Here is a 13,371-nt window from a genome sequence, read left to right as displayed (position 1 = left end):
ACAGCAGGAGAGACTGCCATCCACACAGCAGGGGATCAGCTGACGTTACTGAACCCCACTGAGACACGGGAGCAAGTATCTCTTTCCGTGTGGACGGCACTTCCGAACTACAACTGGCTGTGTTGAAGCCCAGGAAATAGGAGGGTGTAGGCAGAGGCCTACTGTATTTTGAATGAGTTTACAGCAGGAGAGACTGCCATCCACACAGCAGGGGATCAGCTGACGTTACTGAACCCCACTGAGACACGGGAGCAAGTATCTCTTTCCGTGTGGACGGCACTTCCGAACTACAACTGGCTGTGTTGAAGCCCAGGAAATAGGAGGGTGTAGGCAGAGGCCTACTGTATTTTGAATGAGTTTACAGCAGGAGAGACTGCCATCCACACAGCAGGGGATCAGCTGACGTTACTGAACCCCACTGAGACACGGGAGCAAGTATCTCTTTCCGTGTGGACGGCACTTCCGAACTACAACTGGCTGTGTTGAAGCCCAGGAAATAGGAGGGTGTAGGCAGAGGCCTACTGTATTTTGAATGAGGTGACAGCAGGAGAGACTGCCATCCACACAGCAGGGGATCAGCTGACATTACTGAACCCCACTGAGACACGGGAGCAAGTATCTCTTTCCGTGTGGACGGCACTTCCGAACTACAACTGGCTGTGTTGAAGCCCAGGAAATAGGAGGGTGTAGGCAGAGGCCTACTGTATTTTGAATGAGGTGACAGCAGGAGAGACTGCCATCCACACAGCTGGGGATCAGCTGACGTTACTGAACCCCACTGAGACACGGGAGCAAGTATCTCTTTCCGTGTGGACGGCACTTCCGAACTACAACTGGCTGTGTTGAAGCCCAGGAAATAGGAGGGTGTAGGCAGAGGCCTACTGTCTTTGTAATGCGGAGACAGCAGGAGAGACTGCCATCTCCACAGCAGGGGATCAGCTGGCAATGATGAACCACACTAACACTTGAACGAATGTGTTTGGCTCTGTGGAGACGACACTTCTGAACACCAACTGACGCTGTTGGAGCCCAGGATTAGGCGAGGAGCAGGCTGTGGCCTACTGGATTTTGTCAGGTGAAGGCAGCAGGAGACTTGCCATCTCCACAGCAGGGGAACAGCTGGCAGTGCTGAACCCCACTAACACTCTAACGAAGGTGTTTGGCTCTGTGGAGACGACACTTCTGAACACCAACTGACGCTGTTGGAGCCCAGGATTAGGCGAGGAGCAGGCTGGGGCCTACTGGATTTTGTCAGGTGAAGGCAGCAGGAGACTTGCCATCTCCACAGCAGGGGAACAGCTGGCAGTGCTGAACCCCACTAACACTCTAACGAAGGTGTTTGGCTCTGTGGAGACGACACTTCTGAACACCAACTGACGCTGTTGGAGCCCAGGATTAGGCGAGGAGCAGGCTGGGGCCTACTGGATTTTGGCAGGTGAAGGCAGCAGGAGACTTGCCATCTCCACAGCAGGGGAACAGCTGGCAGTGCTGAACCCCACTAACACTCTAACGAAGGTGTTTGGCTCTGTGGAGACGACACTTCTGAACACCAACTGACGCTGTTGGAGCCCAGGAATAGGCGAGGAGCAGGCTGTGGCCTACTGGATTTTGTCAGGTGAAGGCAGCAGGAGACTTGCCATCTCCACAGCAGGGGAACAGCTGGCAGTGCTGAACCCCACTAACACTCTAACGAAGGTGTTTGGCTCTGTGGAGACGACACTTCTGAACACCAACTGACGCTGTTGGAGCCCAGGATTAGGCGAGGAGCAGGCTGGGGCCTACTGGATTTTGGCAGGTGAAGGCAGCAGGAGACTTGCCATCTCCACAGCAGGGGAACAGCTGGCAGTGCTGAACCCCACTAACACTCTAACGAAGGTGTTTGGCTCTGTGGAGACGACACTTCTGAACACCAACTGACGCTGTTGGAGCCCAGGATTAGGCGAGGAGCAGGCTGGGGCCTACTGGATTTTGGCAGGTGAAGGCAGCAGGAGACTTGCCATCTCCACAGCAGGGGAACAGCTGGCAGTGCTGAACCCCACTAACACTCTAACGAAGGTGTTTGGGTCTGTGGAGACGACACTTCTGAACACCAACTGACGCTGTTGGAGCCCAGGAATAGGCGAGGAGCAGGCTGTGGCCTACTGGATTTTGTCAGGTGAAGGCAGCAGGAGACTTGCCATCTCAACAGCAGGGGAACAGCTGGCAGTGCTGAACCCCACTAACACTCTAACGAAGGTGTTTGGCTCTGTGGAGACGACACTTCTGAACACCAACTGACGATGTTGGAGCACAGGATTAGGCGAGGAGCAGGCTGGGGCCTACTGGATTTTGGCAGGTGAAGGCAGCAGGAGACTTGCCATCTCCACAGCAGGGGAACAGCTGGCAGTGCTGAACCCCACTAACACTCTAACGAAGGTGTTTGGCTCTGTGGAGACGACACTTCTGAACACCAACTGACGATGTTGGAGCACAGGATTAGGCGAGGAGCAGGCTGGGGCCTACTGGATTTTGGCAGGTGAAGGCAGCAGGAGACTTGCCATCTCCACAGCAGGGGAACAGCTGGCAGTGCTGAACCCCACTAACACTCTAACGAAGGTGTTTGGCTCTGTGGAGACGACACTTCTGAACACCAACTGACGCTGTTGGAGCCCAGGATTACGCATGCCGCATGCAGAGGCCAATGGGCAGCGGTTTTTATGGAGGTTGTGGACTACTACTGATTCTAACCATGCTCCACTTAGGCCTCTGGCTCCACTGTCTCTACTATTTACCCTGGCCTCCAACCCCGCCAGCTACATCTCTGAAGTGGCGTCAGCACAATCTACACTTGTTCCTGTGTTACTGGTTCTCAGTCCCGTCAGTTGATCCCCTGATGTTTGTCCGGCAAGTTCGCCAGCTCTGTCCTCATTCCCACTACTGGTTATGGGAATGTGGACAGAGCAGGAGACCTTTCCGGACACACATCAGGGGATAAACTGATGGGACTGAGCCACAGGAACACAGGGACAAGTGTAGATTGTGCTGACGCCACTTCAGAGATGTAGATGGCGGGGTTGGAGGTCAGGGGAAATAGTAGAGACAGTGGAGCCAGAGACCTAAGTTGGGCACGGTTAAAAATCAGTAGTGGTTTGAATGTTGATGGAGCTGGTGACTTTGCCGTCCACACAGCAGGGGATCAGCTGGCATTACTGAACCCCACTAACACAGGAGCTAGTGTGTTTCTCTGTGCAGACGACACATCTGAGCGACAACTGGCTGTGTTGAAGCAAAGGGATTATAGTTCAGGTGGTAGAAAAATGAACACACCAGCAGACCTGGATACAGTTGCCAACCACTAATTTAGTCTGTAAGAGGAATGGCAAAGTCTTTGGAGATCCAGGCCTTGTTCATTTTCAGAAAAGTCAGCCGGTCAACATTATCGGAAGATAGTCGCGTGCGACGGTCTGTTAGTACACCACCTGCGGCACTAAAGACACGTTCCGATAATACACTGGCAGCAGGGCAAGCCAGCACCTCCAATGCATACTGGCTAAGCTCTGGCCATGTATCCAGCTTAGAGACCCAAAACTTGAAGGGGGAAGAGCCATCTGGGAGTACAGCGACAGGGCAAGACATGTAGTCTGACACCATCTGACGGAAGCGTTGCCTCCTGCTGACTCGAGGCGTCGCTGATGGTGTAGACAATTGTGGTGGACACACAAAACTTTGCCACATTTGGGCCATAGTGGTCTTGCCTTGTGCTGCGGCGCTGCCTCTGCTCCCTCTTTGTGCAGAGTTTCCTCCACTGCCTCGACGCACAGAGCTGCTTTGTAAAGCACTAGCAACAATGCTGTCGGGTGGAATGGAAAACATTATGGACTGCACCAGTGACTCTTCGTACTCCCGCATTTTACGCTCCCGGTTCAACGATGGTATGAGCCTTTGTACGCTGTCCCGGTAGCGAGGATCTAGGAGGGTGTACACCCAATAATCAGCCAAGACGAGAATGTGGGCGATGCGGCGGTCGTTTCTCAGGCACTGCAGCATGAAATCAACCATGTGCTGCAGACTCCCAACTGCCAAAGAACCGCTGTCCCCTGTTTGAGGCGTGACCTCGGCCTGCTCTGCATCACCCCACCCTCGCTGTACATACTGAGTAGAGGTTTGTGTACCTCCCTCCTCTGGAGAGATGTCTTCCTCCTCCATCGACTCCTCCTCATCCTCCTCACAAAGTGTCCCCTGCCTAGGCCTTTGTGAGGAAACACGTAGCGCAGACTGTCCACAAGCAGATGGCATTTGGGACTCCTCATCCTCCACCTCTTCTGAAACCTCATCCCTTAGTGCTTGCAGTGTTTGTTGAAGCAGGCAGATAAGGGGGACAGTCATGCTGACTAGTGCATCATCTGCACTCGCCATCCGTGTGGATTCATCGAAGGCACGCAAAACGAGGCAGATGTCCTTCATAGAGGCCCACTCAATGGTGCTGAAGTGTGAACGGCGCACAGTGCGACTTGTTTGCGCCTGATGCAGCTGGTACTCCATGACTGCTGCCTGCTGCTCACACAACCGCTCCAACATATGTAACGTTGAATTCCACCGGGTGGGTAGGTCACATATGATGCGATGTTCCGGAAGGCCAAATCGTCGCTGCAGAGCAGCAAGGCGCGATCTTGCCGTGCTGGAACGTCGCAAGTGAGCGCACTCTATGCGGACCTTGTGCAACAGTGCAGCAAGATCCGGATAGTCCCTCAGAAAGCTCTGCACGACCAAGTTAAGAACATGTGCCAGACATGGGATGTGTGTGAGGTTGCCTAGGCCAAGAGCTGCCACCAGATTTCGGCCATTGTCACACACTACCAAGCCCGGCTGGAGATTCGCTGGCCCAAACCACACATCGCTCTCCAGCTTGATAGCATTCCAGAGCTCCTGCGCTGTGTGGCTTCGATTCCCCAAAGAAATTAATTTGAGTACAGCCTGTTGACGTTTGGCCACGGCTGTGCTCATATCGGTCGTAACAGGCTCCTGCTCTGCTGTTTCTGAGGAACTTGAGTAGGAGGAGGAGTCTATGTGTACAGACTGGAGTCCTGCAATCCGTGGCGTTGGAAGAACACGTACAGCGCCACTCTCCAGATCCGTACCCGGCTCCACAACATTGACCCAGTGGGCAGTGAGGGAAAGGTATCGTCCCTGTCCATGGTTACTGGTCCACGCATCGGTGGTCAGGTGGACCTTGCTACTAACGGCGTTTAGTAGCGCATGTTTTATTTTGCCCTCAACATGTTTCTGCAGGGCAGGGACGGCTCACCTGCTGAAATAAAAGCGGCTGGGCACGTTGTATTGGGGGACTGCCAATGCCATTAAGTCCCGGAAGGTGTCAGTGTCCACCAGCCTGAATGACAGCATTTCAACTGCCAGAAGTTTGGCAATGCCAGCATTCAGAGACTGTGCTCAGGGATGGTTTGCCGAGTAAGGGCGCCTTTTATCCCATGCCTGTGCTACCGATGGCTGTGATGGATGGGAACGTGCTGCTATGGGTGTAATCTGACAGGGTCTCCGGACAACAGTGGCAGAGGTTCTTCCTTGGCGATCCTGTGAGGAAGCCGAACCAGCAGTGTGTGAGCTGGAGGAAGAGGGCCCAACACGAACTGAAGAGGTGGTAGGTGGTGCTGTACGTTGGCCTACGTCTTCAGGGTGTCTCTGCAACTCCAACTCGTGCTTGGTGCGCACATGTTTCCACATATTTGTGGTATTGAGGTTGCTGACATTTCTCCCTCTTTTGACTCTCTGATGACACAGCTTGCATTTGACAAAGCAAATGTCATCTGCAACTGTGTCAAAAAAGGACCACGCACTGCAACTCTTGTGAGCGCCCGGTTTGCCTTTGGAAGGAGGAATGCTCCTAACGGGTGCCGAAGTGGAGGGTACAGGCAACCAAGTCTTCCCCCTCCCTCTGCCTCCTGTTTTGGCCGGTAGGGGAATCTCTTCCTCCGAGCTGCTCCCACCACCTTCCTGTTGCTCACGCCATGATGGGTCAAGGACCTCATCATCTTCCCTCCCCTCTTCAAACAGCTGCTTCTCCGGGGTTGTCTCGCCAGCACCGTACGCACCAGAAAGTGGCAACTGAGTCTCGTCATCATCTGATGCGTACTGAGGTGTGCTGACCATAGGCACTGGCCCACTCGCCTCTTCAGATTCAGAGGGACAAAGAAGTTGCGCATCACTGCATACTCCCTCTTCTTCACATTCAGGAATGCTGCTTGGCTGGCCCCCTCTTTCCAAGCCAACAGATTCCGAGAACAGAAGTAGAGACTGTGATGGCTCCTGTCCATGTCTCTCTGACTGCCTGGGCACTTTGGCAGGTGGTGAAGAGACAGATGGTTGCTCTTCGGTGCTCTGACCCTGAGAGGATGCGGAAGTAATTGAAGTCGATGCGTTAGCTGCCATCCATCCGACAACGGCTTCAATTTGTTCCTCACGCAGCAGTGGGGTACGTTGAGGTCCTACAAAGCTGCGCATAAAGGACTGTTGCCTGCTAAAACTGGGGGATGCTGATCCACTGGTGCCCGCAGCAGGCCCAGAATCCCCACGTCCTCTACCTGTAGAATCCCCACGTCCTCTCCCTGCAGAATCCCCACGTCCTCTCCCTGCTGAAACTCCGCGCCCACGCCCACGCCGACACGCGCCTTACTCCCTGCCTTCTTCATCTTGCAAGACTGCTTAAGATAGGCAAAAAAGTACAAAGGGGGGCCTTAGTGTGCTTATTTCTGAACAGCTGGTTACAGGTACAAGAAACACTAATTTTATGAAGTGTGTGTGTGTGTGGACTAGACTTTAATAGGAGCTGATGTGGCCTACACAAGTTCAAAATGTAGTGTTTGGTGAACTTTTTTTGTGGTTTCTTTGTTGGAAACAAACTCAAAGTATGTGAACAAAGAATTGAAACTGATAGTATCACCAACTTTTTGGAGCTATTACAATGCAGGCAGGTAACCTACAATGCAAAAGATGAGGCTCCAAAAAAATTGGGTAATACTAATCTGGCTGCGCCGGCAGGGCACAAGCCAGAAAAAAAGGCTCCTCTATCTACTCCTATATAGTGTTTGCAACCAACCAATGTTGATGGATACGGATGGATGCACACTAATAGGAGAAGAAAAAATGAGCTGCACTCAAAGACAAATATGTGTGAGGCAGTGACGCACGTTGAGCGTCCTACAACCAGACGTAGCTGCAGGACACTCTACTCAGCGTGAGCTGCACTCACACACAGTCAGAGGCCTCTCAGACAGCCGTCAACAGTGCAGCTAAGTGGGCACTGGCACTGACAGGCTGCAGAAAGGCTCCGCTGTGTACTCCTATATAGTGTTTGCAACCACCGTAGATGGAGACGGATGGATGCACACTAATAGAAGAAAAAATGAGCTGCACTCAAATAAAAATATGTGTGAGGCACTGACGCACGCTGAGCGTCCTACAGCCAGACGTAGCTGCAGGACACACTACTCAGCGTGAGCTGCACTCACACACAGTCAGAGACCTCTCAGACAGCCGTGAACAGTGCAGCAAAGTGGACACTAGCACTGAAAGGCTGCAGAAAGGCTCCGCTGTCTACTACTAGTGTTTGCAACCAACGTATATGGATACGGATGGAAGCACACTAGATTGAAATTATGTAAAAAATGCAGCTCAAAAAATAAAAGATGTATGAGGCAGCAGTGATCACACTGGGTGGCCTACAGCCTGACGTGGCTGCAGGACCCTCTCCACAGCGTGAGCTGCACTCACACAGCCCTTGCAGACAGCTGTGAACACTGCTGCTAGGGCAAAGAAGGCTACAGTGGTGGTTTATGTAGCCTGGGTAAAGCACTACATGTTTGGTGGAATCGCTATTTCTAACTGTCCCTCACAGTCTTCTACAGCAGCCTGTCCCTAACTGAATTCACAGCAGAGTGACCAGAAATGGCGGCTGCGGCGGCTTTTATAGTGCATCATGACATCATTTCGGCAGCCAATCACAGCCATGCCAATAGTTAACATGCCTACATGCCTAACAGGATGTGCCCACACTTCGGAGGATTCCCATTGGCTTAATCAAAGCAAGCAGGCTCATAGCATGATGGGAACTTCCTATTCCGATTCCGGAATCCGATATGAAAAAAGTATCGGAATTAAGTATCGGAATTCCGATACCGCTAATATCGGCCGATACCCGATACTTGCGGTATCGGAATGCTCAACACTACGCATGAGGCTTTCATAACAACCGATCACTACATTTAAATTTTTTTCAAAAAGAGTGCAGAAAGACAATGCCACAAACACGAAAGGACTTGAAACCTCAAACTTCTGATCCAAAGTCAGACACTTTATTCATTAGGCCAAACAGTCTTTTGAATGGCACATGATGGTTGAGTACGTGGTCCCTTGGTCTAGAATAAGAATAAACTTTTTTTCAAAAAACACGTGGAAACTGACTGCCATGTCGGGACCCGAACCCTCAAAACCCTGATCTTAAGCCTGACGGCATCTTACCCATTGATGTATTCTTTCTTTCTCTCTCTTTTTCTCTCTCTCTCTCTCTCTCTCTCTCTCTCTCTCTCTCTCTCTCTCTCTCTCTCTCTCTCTCTCTCTCTCTCTCTCTCTCTCTCTCTCTCTCTCTCTCTCTCTCTCTCTCTCTCTCTCCCCCCCACCCCCCGTTTGGTCAGAATCCGCCTTATCCGTTCATTTATTTATTTTTTCTCGTTCTCTCTGTCTCTCTGCTTTCTCTTCATTCTCTCTCAAACATAATGACATTGTTCTTACATTTTCAAGAAAATTGTAGCTAAATTTCTCTTTGATTAGCTGAATAGGAATAATTCTAGCAATCTCAGTGCAGTTAGTCAGGATGGCCGAGTGGTCAGCATGTGTATACATTTTTTCCAAAAAAGCACATGGAAACAGACTACCACAACTGGACTCAAACACTCAATGTTCTGATCTGAAGTCAGGCCCTTGCATTCATGCTCCCATGGTCCAGAATAACATTCTCACATTCTAGAAAATTACCTAGTCTGATGACTATGACACGCTAACATCTCTGTCTCTCAGCATGTGTATAAATTTTTGATCTAAAGAAAGACACCTTACCCATTCTCTCTCTTAATCTATCTTTCTATCTCTCTCTCTCTCTCCACAATTACCATCTTCAGAATCAAAATGTGATCACATTGTCTTTATATTTTCTTGGTAAATTCAAGCTTAATTCCTCCTTAGCTAACGATGCTTGCATTCATGCTCCATGGTGCAGAATAACATTCTCACATTCTAGAATCTTACCTACTCTGATTACTATAGCACGCTTACATCTTTGTCTCTCAGCATGTGTATACATTTTTTCCAAAAAGCACATTCAAACAGACTTCCTCAACTGGACTCAAACACTCAATGTTCTGATCTGAAGTCAGGCCCTTGCATTCATGCTCCCATGGTCCAGAATAACATTCTCACATTCTAGAAAATTACCTAGTCTGATGACTATGACACGCTAACATCTCTGTCTCTCAGCATGTGTATAAATTTTTGATCTAAAGAAAGACACCTTACCCATTCTCTCTCTTAATCTATCTTTCTATCTCTCTCTCTCTCTCTCTCCACAATTACCATCTTCAGAATCAAAATGTGATCACATTGTCTTTATATTTTCTTGGTAAATTCAAGCTTAATTCCTCCTTAGCTAACGATGCTTGCATTCATGCTCCATGGTGCAGAATAACATTCTCACATTCTAGAATCTTACCTACTCTGATTACTATAGCACGCTTACATCTTTGTCTCTCAGCATGTGTATACATTTTTTCCAAAAATCACATGGAAACAGACTACCACAACCTCTCATTGTTCTGATATGAAGTCAGACCCTTGCATTCATGCTCCCATGGTCCAGAACAGCTTTCTTATATTCTAGAATCTTACCTAGTCTGATGACTATGACACGCTAACATCTCTGTCTCTCAACATGTGTATAAATGTTTGATCTAAAGAAAGACACCTTACCCATTCTCTCTCCCTCTCAATCTATCTTTCTTTCTCTCTCTTTCTCCAAAATTTCCATCTTCAAAATCACAACGTGATGGCATTGTCTTTATATTTTCTTGGTAAATTCTAGCTAAATTCCTCCTTAGTTAACCGAATGGGAATAGCTGTAGCACCCACAATGCAGTTTGTCAGGATGGCCGAGTGGGCTAAGGCGCCACACTCAAGACTGATTTCTTTCCCCACATAGAGCTGGGTTTTCTGGTCTCCAAATGGAGGCATGGCTTCAAATCCCACTTCTGACAGCTGCTTTTTGTGTCCTTACTTGTCTACAACTGACCCTTCTTTCTAAACTGTCATATAACCCTCTCAGCATCTGTACATTTTTTTCTAAAAGCATGTGGAGAGAGACTGCTACGACCATGAAGGGATGATAACCCTCAATCTTTTGACCCAAAGTAAGACGCCTTTTCCATAGGCCACTTGCTCTTCAGATTGGCGCATGAGGCTTTCATAACAACCGATCACTACATTTAAATTTTTTTCAAAAAGAGTGCAGAAAGACAATGCCACAAACACGAAAGGACTTGAAACCTCAAACTTCTGATCCAAAGTCAGACACTTTATTCATTAGGCCAAACAGTCTTTTGAATGGCACATGATGGTTGAGTACGTGGTCCCTTGGTCTAGAATAAGAATAAACTTTTTTTCAAAAAACACGTGGAAACTGACTGCCATGTCGGGACCCCGAACCCTCAAAACCCTGATCTTAAGCCTGACGGCATCTTACCCATTGATGTATTCTCTCTCTCTCTCCCCCCCCCCCCGTTTGGTCAGAATCCGCCTTATCCGTTCATTTATTTATTTTTTCTCGTTCTCTCTGTCTCTCTGCTTTCTCTTCATTCTCTCTCAAACATAATGACATTGTTCTTACATTTTCAAGAAAATTGTAGCTAAATTTCTCTTTGATTAGCTGAATGGGAATAATTCTAGCACTCTCAGCGCAGTTAGTCAGGATGGCCGAGTGGTCAGCATGTGTATACATTTTTTCCAAAAAAGCACATGGAAACAGACTACCACAACTGGACTCAAACACTCAATGTTCTGATCTGAAGTCAGGCCCTTGCATTCATGCTCCCATGGTCCAGAATAACATTCTCACATTCTAGAAAATTACCTAGTCTGATGACTATGACACGCTAACATCTCTGTCTCTCAGCATGTGTATAAATTTTTGATCTAAAGAAAGACACCTTACCCATTCTCTCTCTTAATCTATCTTTCTATCTCTCTCTCTCTCTCCACAATTACCATCTTCAGAATCAAAATGTGATCACATTGTCTTTATATTTTCTTGGTAAATTCAAGCTTAATTCCTCCTTAGCTAACGATGCTTGCATTCATGCTCCATGGTGCAGAATAACATTCTCACATTCTAGAATCTTACCTACTCTGATTACTATAGCACGCTTACATCTTTGTCTCTCAGCATGTGTATACATTTTTTCCAAAAAGCACATTCAAACAGACTTCCTCAACTGGACTCAAACACTCAATGTTCTGATCTGAAGTCAGGCCCTTGCATTCATGCTCCCATGGTCCAGAATAACATTCTCACATTCTAGAAAATTACCTAGTCTGATGACTATGACACGCTAACATCTCTGTCTCTCAGCATGTGTATAAATTTTTGATCTAAAGAAAGACACCTTACCCATTCTCTCTCTTAATCTATCTTTCTATCTCCTCTCTCTCTCTCTCCACAATTACCATCTTCAGAATCAAAATGTGATCACATTGTCTTTATATTTTCTTGGTAAATTCAAGCTTAATTCCTCCTTAGCTAACGATGCTTGCATTCATGCTCCATGGTGCAGAATAACATTCTCACATTCTAGAATCTTACCTACTCTGATTACTATAGCACGCTTACATCTTTGTCTCTCAGCATGTGTATACATTTTTTCCAAAAATCACATGGAAACAGACTACCACAACCTCTCATTGTTCTGATATGAAGTCAGACCCTTGCATTCATGCTCCCATGGTCCAGAACAGCTTTCTTATATTCTAGAATCTTACCTAGTCTGATGACTATGACACGCTAACATCTCTGTCTCTCAACATGTGTATAAATGTTTGATCTAAAGAAAGACACCTTACCCATTCTCTCTCCCTCTCAATCTATCTTTCTTTCTCTCTCTTTCTCCAAAATTTCCATCTTCAAAATCACAACGTGATGGCATTGTCTTTATATTTTCTTGGTAAATTCTAGCTAAATTCCTCCTTAGTTAACCGAATGGGAATAGCTGTAGCACCCACAATGCAGTTTGTCAGGATGGCCGAGTGGTCTAAGGCGCCAGACTCAAGACTGATTTCTTTCCCCACATAGAGCTGGGTTTTCTGGTCTCCAAATGGAGGCATGGCTTCAAATCCCACTTCTGACAGCTGCTTTTTGTGTCCTTACTTGTCTACAACTGACCCTTCTTTCTAAACTGTCATATAACCCTCTCAGCATCTGTACATTTTTTTCTAAAAGCATGTGGAGAGAGACTGCTACGACCATGAAGGGATGATAACCCTCAATCTTTTGACCCAAAGTAAGACGCCTTTTCCATAGGCCACTTGCTCTTCAGATTGGCGCATGAGGCTTTCATAACAACCGATCACTACATTTAAATTTTTTTCAAAAAGAGTGCAGAAAGACAATGCCACAAACACAAAAGGACTTGAAACCTCAAACTTCTGATCCAAAGTCAGACACTTTATTCATTAGGCCAAACAGTCTTTTGAATGGCACATGATGGTTGAGTACGTGGTCCCTTGGTCTAGAATAAGAATAAACTTTTTTTCAAAAAACACGTGGAAACTGACTGCCATGTCGGGACCCGAACCCTCAAAACCCTGATCTTAAGCCTGACGGCATCTTACCCATTGATGTATTCTCTCTCTCTCTCTCTCTCTCTCTCTCTCTCTCTCTCTCTCTCTCTCTCTCTCTCTCTCTCTCTCTCTCTCTCTCTCTCTCTCTCTCTCTCTCTCTCTCTCTCTCTCTCTCTCTCTCTCTCTCTCTCTCTCTCTCTCTCTCTCTCCACAATTACCATCTTCAGAATCAAAATGTGATCACATTGTCTTTATATTTACTTGGTAAATTCAAGCTTAATTCCTCCTTAGCTAACGATGCTTGCATTCATGCTCCATGGTGCAGAATAACATTCTCACATTCTAGAATCTTACCTACTCTGATTACTATAGCACGCTTACATCTTTGTCTCTCAGCATGTGTATACATTTTTTCCAAAAATCACATGGAAACAGACTACCACAACTGGACTCAACCTCTCATTGTTCTGATATGAAGTCAGACCCTTGCATTCATGCTCC

At 47.7% G+C, this 13,371-nt stretch overlaps 1 non-coding gene across 1 annotated transcript; it reads left to right on the top strand.

Moving 5' to 3' along the window:
* Window positions 1-12,322: 12,322 nt before the first annotated feature.
* On the top strand, window positions 12,323-12,437 carry TRNAL-CAA (transfer RNA leucine (anticodon CAA)). The gene is made up of 2 exons: window positions 12,323-12,360; window positions 12,392-12,437. It is a non-coding gene; the product is annotated as a tRNA-Leu (tRNA).
* Window positions 12,438-13,371: the final 934 nt, after the last annotated feature.

This window comes from Dendrobates tinctorius, unplaced genomic scaffold, assembly GCF_039654945.1.
Source record: "Dendrobates tinctorius isolate UK_male_01 unplaced genomic scaffold, ASM3965494v1 ptg000607l, whole genome shotgun sequence".
Classification (NCBI taxonomy): Eukaryota; Metazoa; Chordata; class Amphibia; order Anura; family Dendrobatidae; genus Dendrobates; species Dendrobates tinctorius.
The sequence above is the reverse complement of the archived record's forward strand: the minus strand, read 5'-3'. Positions and strand labels throughout refer to the sequence as shown.